Below are 11,673 nucleotides of genomic sequence, written 5' to 3'. Positions count from 1 at the left end.
TGGGCGCTCAATCGGGACCCCCTTTGGGGCCGTGATCTTAGGTTCCACACGCCTGTTATTCAGCCGCTCCTGTCCCCGGGACATCAGGCTTCCCTGCGTGTGTTCGCCGCTTAGTTGATTCCCTGACACAAGTTGCCGGGGGTTTTTGGTTTTTGGGCCGCACCCGATGACGCTCAGGGTTACTCCTGGCGATGCGCTCAGGAATCGCTCCTGGCTTGGGGGACCATATGGGAGGCCAGGGGATCGAACCGTGGTCCGCCCTAGGTTAGGGAGTGCAAGGCAGACGCCCCACCACTCTACTCTGGCCCTGGGATTTGTGGTTTTGTTTCTCCCCCAAAACCCCACATTCTAGCTGGCTGAGCACTCTGAGCCATTTTGGACTAGTTGTTCTAGTGTCAGCGCTTTTTCTGTTTTAATTCATCTCCCCACCCCCCTTTTGTTTGGATTTTGGTTTGGGACCCACAGCCGTCAGTGTTCAGGGCTTTACTCCTGACTGATAAGACTCAGGGATCATTTTGGACGGGTTTCGGGGGACCATATGGAGGCCGGAAAATTGAATCTGGTTAGCCACTATGCTGATCCTGCCCCTCTAACTCTCTTTAATGCTGAAATTGACAGCAGCAAGCTCTTTCAAGTTTATTGGTTGCACTTCTAAACAAGGTGAAAGTTCACACACATTTTAAATATATATATATATATATATATATATATATATATATATATATATATATATATATATATATATATATATATATATATATGTATGTATGTATGTATTTTTACATCCTTGTCCCACCTTCAGTCTGGGAAATTTAGGAACAAGTTAAGAAAGGAGACTACAGGCCAGTGCCATAGTACAGCTCTTGCCTTGCACGAGATCAATCCTGATTTGGTCCTGGACTTCCCATCTAGTCCCCTGAGTGCTGAGCCTGGCCTAACTCCTGAGCACCACTGGTTATGGTTAGAAAAACAAAGAGACGGGGCCGGCATGGTGGCGCTAGAGGTAAGGTTCCTGCCTTGCCTGCGATAGCCTAGGACGGACCACAGTTCGATCCCCCGGTGTTTCATATGGTCCCCCAAGCCAGGAGGGACCCCTGAGCGTTACCGGGTGTGGCCCAAAAACAAAACAAAAAAAGAAACCAAAGAGACAAGCAAAAAATTCTATGTAGTTATCAGCCGGCATCAGGTTGGTGCCTCACAGAGTTTCAAAGATTGACCCCCAAACAATGATTTAGAGCTACAAAAACTATCCTTTTTGATGTTATTAAGATTTTTCTTAGAACTTTAACATTCTGCCTTGTCTCAACTTCTGCCCCAAACCCTATATTCCCCTAAAGCAAGCAATAGATTCTCCCCTTCAGGAAAGCAGGAAGATAGTGATCCAAATGTCCTACATAGAGATTAGAATTAGGAGACCTCATTTTCATTTGGGGCTTGTCCTTTTATATTGGCCAGAAATAACTCCAGGATATAGGAACAACAAAGGACTGAAATTGTCCTGACTTGGGGCTGGGGCTAGGCTATTGATGAATCTCCTTTAGTACTTGTGAATTAGTGGACTGTCATCATCTTATTCCAACTCTTAAGTGGCAGAGGTAGACCTGGAATAACTGGAAGCTGTGGGAGTGCTAACCCACACGTTTAAAGAAAAACTGTGTCTTTGAGAATTTATAGTTTTTATAATGAATTGTCATTGATCAAAAGCAAGTGAGCAGATACTTGGCTAAAAGAGTTGTAGAGCATAAACTAAGGAAATAATAGAGGACAGAAAGGCAATCATGCACTATCCATAATGAACTACAAAATAAATATTGACAAAGGGTAAATAAAAAGCTGTGGAAGCAAGAGAGATGGTACAGGGTTAGGGCACTAACTGCTCTCTGAACCAGTTAGTTTGATCTTCAGCACCACAAATGGTCCATTGAGCATCAGGAGTGATCCTTGAGCACAGAGCCAGGAATAAGACCTGAGTAGTCCGAAGAGTAGTCCATCCTCCAAAGATAGAATCTGGACAAACTCCTAAATTTATAGATAGAGGAAGACAAAACCTAGAACTCACTGAACTCTACATTGACAGCATGTAAAGGTTATTGAATCAATTATACATTATATGACCAGAATAACTTCCTGGAGTAAATATAAAAAAGTTCAGCAAAGAGAAATGGTCTACCAAAAAGTGTACAAATCCCAGAATTCATTCTACCTAATATTGTAATTGTTTTTAAAATGTGTGCTGACTGGGCCAGAGTGATAGCACTGTGTGGAGGATGTTTGCCTTGCACATGGCTGACCCAGGTTCAAGCCCCGGCATTCCATATGGTCCCCTGAGCCTGCCAGGAGTAACCCCTGAGCACTGCCTGGTGTGATCCACCAAAAAAAGGAAAGAAAAGAAAAGAAGGGCCCGGAGAGATAGCACAGCGGCGTTTGCCTTGCAAGCAGCCGATCCAGGACCAAAGGTGGTTGGTTTGAATCCCTATGGTCCCCCGTGCCTGCCAGGAGCTATTTCTGAGCAGACAGCCAGGAGTAACCCCTGAGCACTGCGGATGTGGCCCAAAAACCAAAAAAAAAAAAAAAAAAAAAAAAAAAAAGAAAAGAAAAGAAAAGAACTTTGGGCCAGAGAGATATCATGGATGTAGGGCATGCTGAGGGCCTGAGAGATAGCACAGTGGTAGGATTTTCGCCTTGCACACAGCGGACCCAGGACAGACCTGGGTTCAATTCCTGGCATCCAATATGGTCCCCCAACCTGCCGAAGTGATTTCTGAGTGTAGAGCCAGGAGCAACCCCTGAGTGCTGCCGGGTGTGACCCTAAAACAATAGCAAAATAATGTGTGCTGCATAGTGTTACATTTAAAACCATTTCAGTGGTCTAGAGGAGGCTTTAAAATGCCAATAAGGGGCCAGGGGCCCGAGAGATAGCATGGAGGTAGGGCATTTGTTTTGCATGCAGAAGGACGGTGGTTCGAATCCCAGTATCCCATATAGTTTCCCAAGCCTGCAGGAGTGATTTCTGAGTGTAGAGCCAGGAGTAACCCCTGAGCACTTCCGGGTGTGACCCAGAAACAAAACAAAACAAATGCCAATAAATGTAGCAATATTCATGTCTAATGCATAAGTATTAACACTATTGGAAATAATGGTATCACAATTTAATAAGAGGGAAGAAAGTTTTAAAATATTACCAATAATTAAGAGCAAGTTCTACTTTGTATTTTTTACTAAATATCTGAATATCTATAAATTGATTCCCATTTTGTGAAATATTAATAATGCACCTATGCAACTATTTTAAAGTTCTGTGGCATGAGTAAAATAAAATATCCTTTTAAAATGAAAAGACTCTTTTGTAATCTATTTCTTAAAATAGGTCTCTATGTATTACAGAAAATAGCAACTTGAAAGTTTGTCAAGATACATGAAATGCCTGTGTATATTAAAACATGCTAAGCTTATTTTAAGAAAAATGCTGCACTTACGTAAGAATTGCTTATGAAGCAAATACTCTGGCCACTTCCACCGGTTTTTAATAGTATATGAACTCTTGCAGTGTATCTTGTTCAAGCTAATTGCCTTAAACTTTCAATGCTATCTTTACATGTATTTGCCTTTTATAATTTAACTTTCACTTTGAATTTGAGTATTTTCCCCATCCAGATTTGAAATGAAAAAAAAAATGACGTGCTTTCTATGATAAATCAAAAATAAAACTTAGGGCTGGAGAGATAGCATGGAGGTATGGCATTTGCCTTGCATGCAGGACGGTGGTCCGAATTCCAGCATCCCATATGGTCATCCGAGCCTGCCAGAAGGGATTTCTGAGCATAGAGCCAGGAGTAACCCCTGAGCACTGCTGGGTGTGACCTAAATACCAAACAAAACAAACAAAAACTTAAATTGAAAGAAATGTTGATCTTCTAATACATTGTTCCCCAAAATGGCAAAAACAACTGGTATTTTAGGGCACAGTCAGTGGTATCAAGACTTATCCTGCTCTCTGTACTTAGGGGTCACCCCTTGCAGACTCAGGGGACCATTAGGTGGTGCTAAGAATTAAACCCAGGTCAGTCACATGCAAGGTAAGCACCTTTCCTGCTGTTTTATCTATCTTTCCAGCCCCAGTATTTGTTTTGTTTTGTTTTGTTTTTCGGTCACACCTAGCAGTGCTCAGGGTTTAGTCCTGGCTCTGCCCTCAGAAATCGCTCCTGGCAGGCTCGGTGGCCATATGGGATGCCTGTAATCAAACTGGAGTCCTTTGGGGCTGGCCATGTGCAATATAATGCCTTACTTATGTGCTGTCGCTCTGGCCCCTCCCTGAGTAAATTTTAATGAAAAATGAGTAGTAGACTACAAAAGTTTGGGAACCTCTGAACTATCATTATTAAGTGATGATAATTTTGCACATGATTTTCTTGGGACTTTTAAATTTTATTATGTCTTATAATTCTAAAAAATATTTTCTCATTTGTAAAATATTAATGAATAGTATATATAAAATAAATGATGAGAAATATTATTAAACCACTGTTGGTATTTGGATCAGAAATAAAAAGTAGTTTTAGCAATTTTAGGCAAAACCACCACAAAAATAAATTTATTTCTGTACTTTCTTCAAATCCTGATTGTAGCATATTCTGATATTGTCATTTTCATGGTATTTAGAATAAATTCTGAATCCTGAAGGATTTTAAATAAATATAAATATAAATATTTGTAAATATATTAATATATAATGAATATAAATTTAAATATTTGCTCAAAATTAAGATATTTAAATTAAATTATGATTAAGTCAAAATAATTGCATTCAAAGGACACAAATCTTTTAAGGGTATGTATCTTTATTTTATTTTTTGCTGCATCTATTTTTCTTTCTTTTTTTTTTATTTAAACAACTTTATTGCATACATGATTGTGTTTGGGTTTCAGTCATGTAAAGAACACCACCCATCATCAGTGCAACATTCCCATCACCAATGTCCCAAATCTCCCTCCTCCCCACCCTACCCCCGCCTGTACTCTAGACAGGCTTTCTATTTCCCTCGAAAATTCTCATTATTAGGACAGTTCAAAATGAAGTTATTTCTCTAATTAAACTCATCCCTGTTTGTGGTGAGCTTCATGAGGTGAGCTGTAACTTCCAGCTCTTTTCTCTTTTGTGTCTGAAAGTTATTATTGCAAGAATATCTTTCATTTTTCTTAAAACCCATAGATGAGTGAGACCATTCTGCATCTTTCTCTCTCTCTCGCTGACTTATTTCACTCAGCATAATAGATTCCATGTACATCCATGTACAGGAAAATTTCATGACTTCATCTCTCTTGACAGCTGCATAATAGACTTATTTCACTCAGCATAATAGATTCCGTGTACATCCATGTATAGGAAAATTTCATGACTTCATCTCTCCTTACAGCTGCATAATATTCCATTGTGTATATGTACCACAGTTTCTTTAGCCATTCATCTGTTGAAGGGTATCTTGGCTATTTCCAGAGTCTTGCTATTGTAAATAGTGCTGCAATGAATATAGGTGTAAGGAAGGGATTTTTGTATTGTATTTTTGTGTTCCTAGGGTATATTCCTAGGAGTGGTATAGCTGGGTCGTATGGGAGCTCGATTTCCAGTTTTTGGAGGAATCTCCATATCACTTTCCATAAAGGTTGAACTAGACGGCATTCCCACCAGCAGTGGATAAGAGATCTTTTCTCTCCACATCCCCGCCAACACTGCTTGTTCTCATTCTTTGTGATGTGTGCCAATCTCTGGGGTGTGAGGTGGTACCTCATAGTTGTTTTGATTTGCATCTCCCTGATGATTAGTGATGTGGAACATTTTTTTCATGTGTCTTTGGCCATATATATTTCTTCTTTGTCAAAGTGTCTGTCATTTCTTCTCACCACTTTTTGATGGACTAGATATTTTTTTTTTGTAAATTTCTGTCAGTGTCTTGTATATTTTGGAGATTAGCCCCTTATCTAATGGGTATTGGGTGAATAGTTTCTCCCACTCAGTGGGGGGCTCTTGTATCCTGGGCGTTATTTTTTTTGAGGTGCAGAAGCTTCTCAGTTTAATATATTCCCATCTGTTAATGGGAATTCCCATCTGTTAAGCTTTCACTTGCTTGGAGAGTGCAGTTTCCTCTTTGAAGATGCCTTTAGTCTCAATGTCCTGGAGTGTTTTACCTATGTGTTGTTGTATATATCTTATGCTTTCAGGTCTGATATCGAGGTCTTTGATCTATTTGGATTTAACCTTTGTACATAATGTTAGCTGGGGGTCTAAGTTCAATATTTTGCAAGTGGCTAGCCAGTTGTGCCAACACCACTTGTTGAAGAGGCTTTCTTTGCTCCATTTAGGATTTCTTGTTCCTTTATCAAAAATTAGGTGATTGTATGTCTGGGGAACATTCTCTGAGTATTCAAGCCTATTCAACTGATTTGAGGGCCTGTCCTTATTCCAATACCATGCTGATTTGATAACTATTGTTTTGTAGTAAAGTTTAAAGTTGGGGAAACTAGTTCCTCCCATATTCTTTTTCCCAATGATTGCTTTAGCTATTCTAGGGGGTTTATTGTTCCAAATGAATTTCAAAAGTGCCTGATCCACTTCTGTGAAGAATGTCATGGGTATCTTTAGAGGGATCACATTAAATCTGTACAATGCTTTGGGGAGTATTGCCATTTTAATGATGTTAATCCTGCCAATTCAGGAGCAGGGTATGTGCTTTCATTTCCATGTGTCCTCTCATTTCTTGGAGCAGAGTTTTATAGTTTTCTTTGTATAGGTCGTTCACATTTTTAGTCAAGTTGATTCCAAGATATTTGAGTTTGTGTGGCACTATTGTGAATGGGGTTGTTTTCTTAATGTCCATTTCTTCCTTACTACTATTGGTGTATAGAAAGGTCATTGATTTTTGTGTGTTAATTTTGTAGCCTGCCACCTTGCTATATGAGTCTATTGTTTTTAGAAGCTTTTTCGTAGAGACTTTAGGGTTTTCTAATTGGAGTATCATGTCCTCTGCAAACCGCGAGAGCTTGACTTCCTTTCCTATCTGGATTCCCTTGATATCTTTTTCTTGCCTAATCGCTATAGCAAGTACTTCCAGTGCTATGTTGAATAGGAGTGGTGAGAGAGGACAGCCTTGTCTTGTGCCAGAATTTAGAGGAAAGGCTTTCAGTTTTTCTCCATTGAGGACAATACTTGCCTCTGGTTTGTGGTAGATGGCCTTAACTATATTGAGAAAGATTCCTTCTATTTCCATCTTGCTGAGAGTTTTGATCAAGAATGGGTGTTGGATCTTATCAAGTGCTTTCTCTGCATCTATTGATATGATCATGTGATTTCTATTTTTCTTGTTGTTGATGTTGTGTGTTATGTTGATAGATTTATGGATGTTAAACCAGCCTTGCATTCCTGGGATGAAACCTACTTGATCATGGTGGATGATCTTCTTAATGAGGCATTGAATCCTATTTGCCAGGATTTTGTTGATGATCTTTGCATCTGTATTCATCAGGGATATTGGTCTGTAATTTTCTTTTTTGGTATCATCTCTGTCTGGTTTAGGTATCAAGGTGATGTTGGCTTCATAAAAGCTATTTGGAAGGGTTCTTGTTTTTTCAATTTCATGAAAGAGTCTTGCCAGGATTGGTAGTAGTTCCTCTTGAAAGGTTTGAAAGAATTCATTAGTAAATCCATCTGGGCCTGGGCTTTTGTTTTTGGGCAGACATTTGATTACTGTCTTAATTTCCTCAATAGTAATGGGTGTGTTTAGATATGCTACATCCTCTTCATTCAACTGTAGAAGATTATAAGAGTCCAAAAATTTATCCATTTCTTCCAGATTTTTATTTTTAGTGGCATAGAGTTTCTCAAAGGAGTTTCTCATTACCCTTTGAATCTCTACCATATCAGTAGTGATCTCTCCTTTTACATTCCTAATACGAGTTATCAAGTTTCTCTCTCTCTTTCTTTGTTAGTTTTGCCAGTGGTCTATCAATCTTATTTATTTTTTTCAAAGAACAAACTTCTGCTTTCGTTGATCTTTTGGATTGTTTTTCGACTTTCCACTTCATTGATTTCTGCTCTCAGCTTTGTTATTTCCTTGTGTCTCCCTATTTTTGGGTCCTTTTGTTGAGTACTTTCTAATTCTATGAGCTGCATCATTGAGCTATTCAGGTATGCCCCTTCTTCTTCCCTGATGTGTGCTTGCAAAGCTATAAATTTTCCTCTCAGTACTGCTTTTGCTGTGTCTTATAGGTTCTGATAGTTTGTGTCTCCATTGTCATTTGTTTCTAGGAAGGTTTTGATTTCCTCTTTGATTTCATCTTGGACCCACTGGTTATTCAGTATTAAGCTGTTTAACTTCCTTTGTAGTTCACATATAATTTCAGAGCCTTGTGGTCAGCGAAGGTATTCTGCAAAAATTTCTATCCTCTTGATATTATGGAATTATGTTTTATGTGCCAGCATGTAGTCTATCCTGGAGAATGTCCCATGTACATTAGAGAAGAATGTGTATCCAGGCTTCTGGGGGTGGAGTGTCCTGTATATATCTACTAGGCCTCTTTCTTCCATTTCTCTTTTCAGGTCTAGTATATTCTTGTTGGGTTTCAGTCTGGTTGACCTGTCAAGTGTTGACAATGCCGTGTTGAGGTCTCCCACAATTATTTTGTTGTTATTGATATTATTTTTCAGATTTGTCAACAATTTTATTAAATATTTTGCTGGCCCCTCATTTGGTGCGTATATGTTTAGGAGAGTGATTTCTTCCTGCTGTACGTATCCCTTGATTAATACAAAATGTCCATCTTTGTCCCTTACAACTTTCCTAAGTATAAAGTTTGCATCATCTGATATTAGTATGGCCACTCCAGCTTTTTATGGGTGTTGTTTGCTTGGATGATTTTCCTCCAGCCTTTTATTTTGAGTCTATGTTTGTTCTGACTATTCAGGTGCGTTTCTTGTAGGCAGCAGAAGGTTGGATTGAGTTTTTTGATCCATTTAGCCACTCGGTGCCTCTTAACTGGTGCATTTAGTCCATTGACATTGAGAGAAATAATTGTCCTGGGAGTTAGTGCCATCTTTATATCGAAGTTTGGTGTGTTTGTTAGTCAGTCTTTTCTTAAAGTAGGCCATTCAGTTTTTCTTTTAAGAATGGTTTTGAGTCTGTAAAGTTTCTGAGCTGTTGTTTGTCTGTGAAACCATGTATTGTTCCTTCAAACCTGAAAGTGAGTTTTGCTGGGTGCAGTATTCTAGGCGAAGCATTTATTTCATTGAGTTTTGTCACTATGTTCCACCACTGCCTTCTGGCCTTGAGTGTCTCCAGTGACAGGTCTGCAGTAAATCTCAAAGATATTCCCTTGAATGTAATTTCTCTTTTCGATCTTGCTGCTTTCAGAATTCTGTCTCTATCTGTGGGATTCGTCATTGTGACTAGGATGTGTCTTGGGGTGTTTTTTCTGGGGTCTCTTTTAGTTGGTACTCTTCAGGCATGCAGGATTTGATTGCATGTATTCTTTAGCTCTGGTAGTTTCTCTTTAATGATGTTCTTTACCTTTGATTCTTCCTGGAGATTTTCTTCCTGCATCTCTGGGACTCCAATGATTCTTAAGTTGTTTCTGTTGAGCTTATCATAGACTTTTATTTTCATCTGTTCCCATTCTTTGAGTAATTTTTCCATTGTTTGATTGTTTGCTTTAAGGCTTTTTTCCAATTTCTTCTGCTGTATGGAATTGTTATTCATCTCATATTCCAATGTACTAATTCTATCTTCAGCTGCTGTTAACCCGTGGAAAAGCTCAACCATGGTTTTCTTCAATTCATCTACTGAGTTTTTCAGACCTGTTATTTGATCTGAAATTTCAGTTTGGAGTTTTCTGATTTCTATCTTCATATTCTCTTGATTCTTATTAGTGTTCTCTTCTATACTTTCTTTGAGTTCTTTGAACATCTTCCATATTGTGACTCTAAACTCCTTATCTGAGAGACTGACTAGAAGGTTGGTTATGTTCAAGTCATCAGAGTTGCCATTGTCATTCTCTATGTCTGGCGCTGGCCTGCGTTGTTTCCCCATTGTCACACTTGTATTGTGGGTTTTTCTACATTTGTGGTTGTATTTGTTGGCTAAATGATGTGCCCGGCTGTGAAGGCTGTGAAGCGAAGCGGAGCAGCTGCGCTACTCTGGCTCCTCCCTTTCTGGGCGTGTAAACTCACCTCCAGGGAAGGCTCCAGGGAAGGTTAGCCATCTGCAGATGAGCCACACACAGGATGAAATCAGGCCTAAAATGCAGCACAGCACAGAAGATAGGCAGATAGAGGTGCTGGCATCTGAGTTTCCAGAAATCCTTTAGAACTTTAATCCTAGTCTGAAATGGGTAATCTCCTCAGATGGTTGGAGCTTTCCATCCTCTTACTGACAAAGGTGAAAGAGCTTGAAGCCTCTAAAACCTTCACTGTGGTCTCCAAGGTCACCCAGAAAATTGACATTCACCTCTGAAGCAGGCAAGATCACCGGCAGGAACGCTGATGATATTGTCTCAGGCAGCTGAAAATAGCATGACCCAAGATGACTTCTGCATCCTTCTCCCTCCTGGCAGAAACCAGCAAAAATCAGAGTGTGTATGTCCCGACCCACCTCTGAAGCAGGCAATATCACCGGCAGGAACGCAGATGAAATCCAGTCTCAGGCAGCTCTGAAGCAGGCAGGATCACCAGCTGGAAAGCTGATGAAATCCAGTCTCCGGCCTTTACTAACAGATCAGGTCCTGGACTGCAGGACGGGAAGCACCAAGACCGGGTGCTGGCATCTTCATATCTTTTATTTTTAAACCACCATGAAATACAGAGTTAGAAAGTTACTGTTGATCATTGAGTTTTAGTTATATAATATTCTAACACTCATCCTGCCAACATAGTTAATTTCCTTAGTTACCCTCCATCATCCCACCTCCAACACTCCCAGACTGCCTCTGTGGAAGACTATTTTCTTCTTCCTCTTTCTCTTTCTTCCTTTTTCTTTTTAGGCACCTTAGTTTGCAATATTGTTACTTAAGGGGTATCGTGGGTATCACTTTTCTTCCTTCAAATTTCCAGTTCCTGTCCAGAATTATAATTTCCAATTATTATTGTCATAGTGCTCTCTTCTCTGTCTTTACTGCACTCCCCTCACATTTCTATTGTCTTGAAGTACTAATTTCATATTATAGTTTGCTTGTGTTTACATATATATGTTTATATAAACTGCACATGAGTGTGATCATTCTGTGTATTTCTCTGACTCAATTTACTCAGCATAATATTCTCCATATTCATCCATGTATTATCCATGTATAAGCACATTTCATTATATCATTTTTCCTAACTGCTGCATAGTATTCCATTATACGGATATACCACAGTTTCTTTATCCATTCATCTGTTTTGGGGCACTTTGGTTATTTCCAGATTTTGGCTTTTGTTAATAGTACTACATAAATATAAGAGTTCAGATGTCTTTTCTTCATTATGTTTTTGGGCCTTTATGATTTATTTCAAGGATTGGTATTGTTGTATCAAATGGAAGCTCAGTTTCTAGTTTTTATGAGGAAAATCCATATTTGTTTCCCAAAAAGGAAACATTTCCACCAGCAGGTAATAAAAGTCATTTTTTCTGCATTCATACAGTGTACAAC

This window comes from Suncus etruscus, chromosome 14 (assembly GCF_024139225.1).
Source record: "Suncus etruscus isolate mSunEtr1 chromosome 14, mSunEtr1.pri.cur, whole genome shotgun sequence".
Lineage (NCBI taxonomy): Eukaryota > Metazoa > Chordata > Mammalia > Eulipotyphla > Soricidae > Suncus > Suncus etruscus.
Note: the sequence above shows the minus strand (reverse complement) of the source record.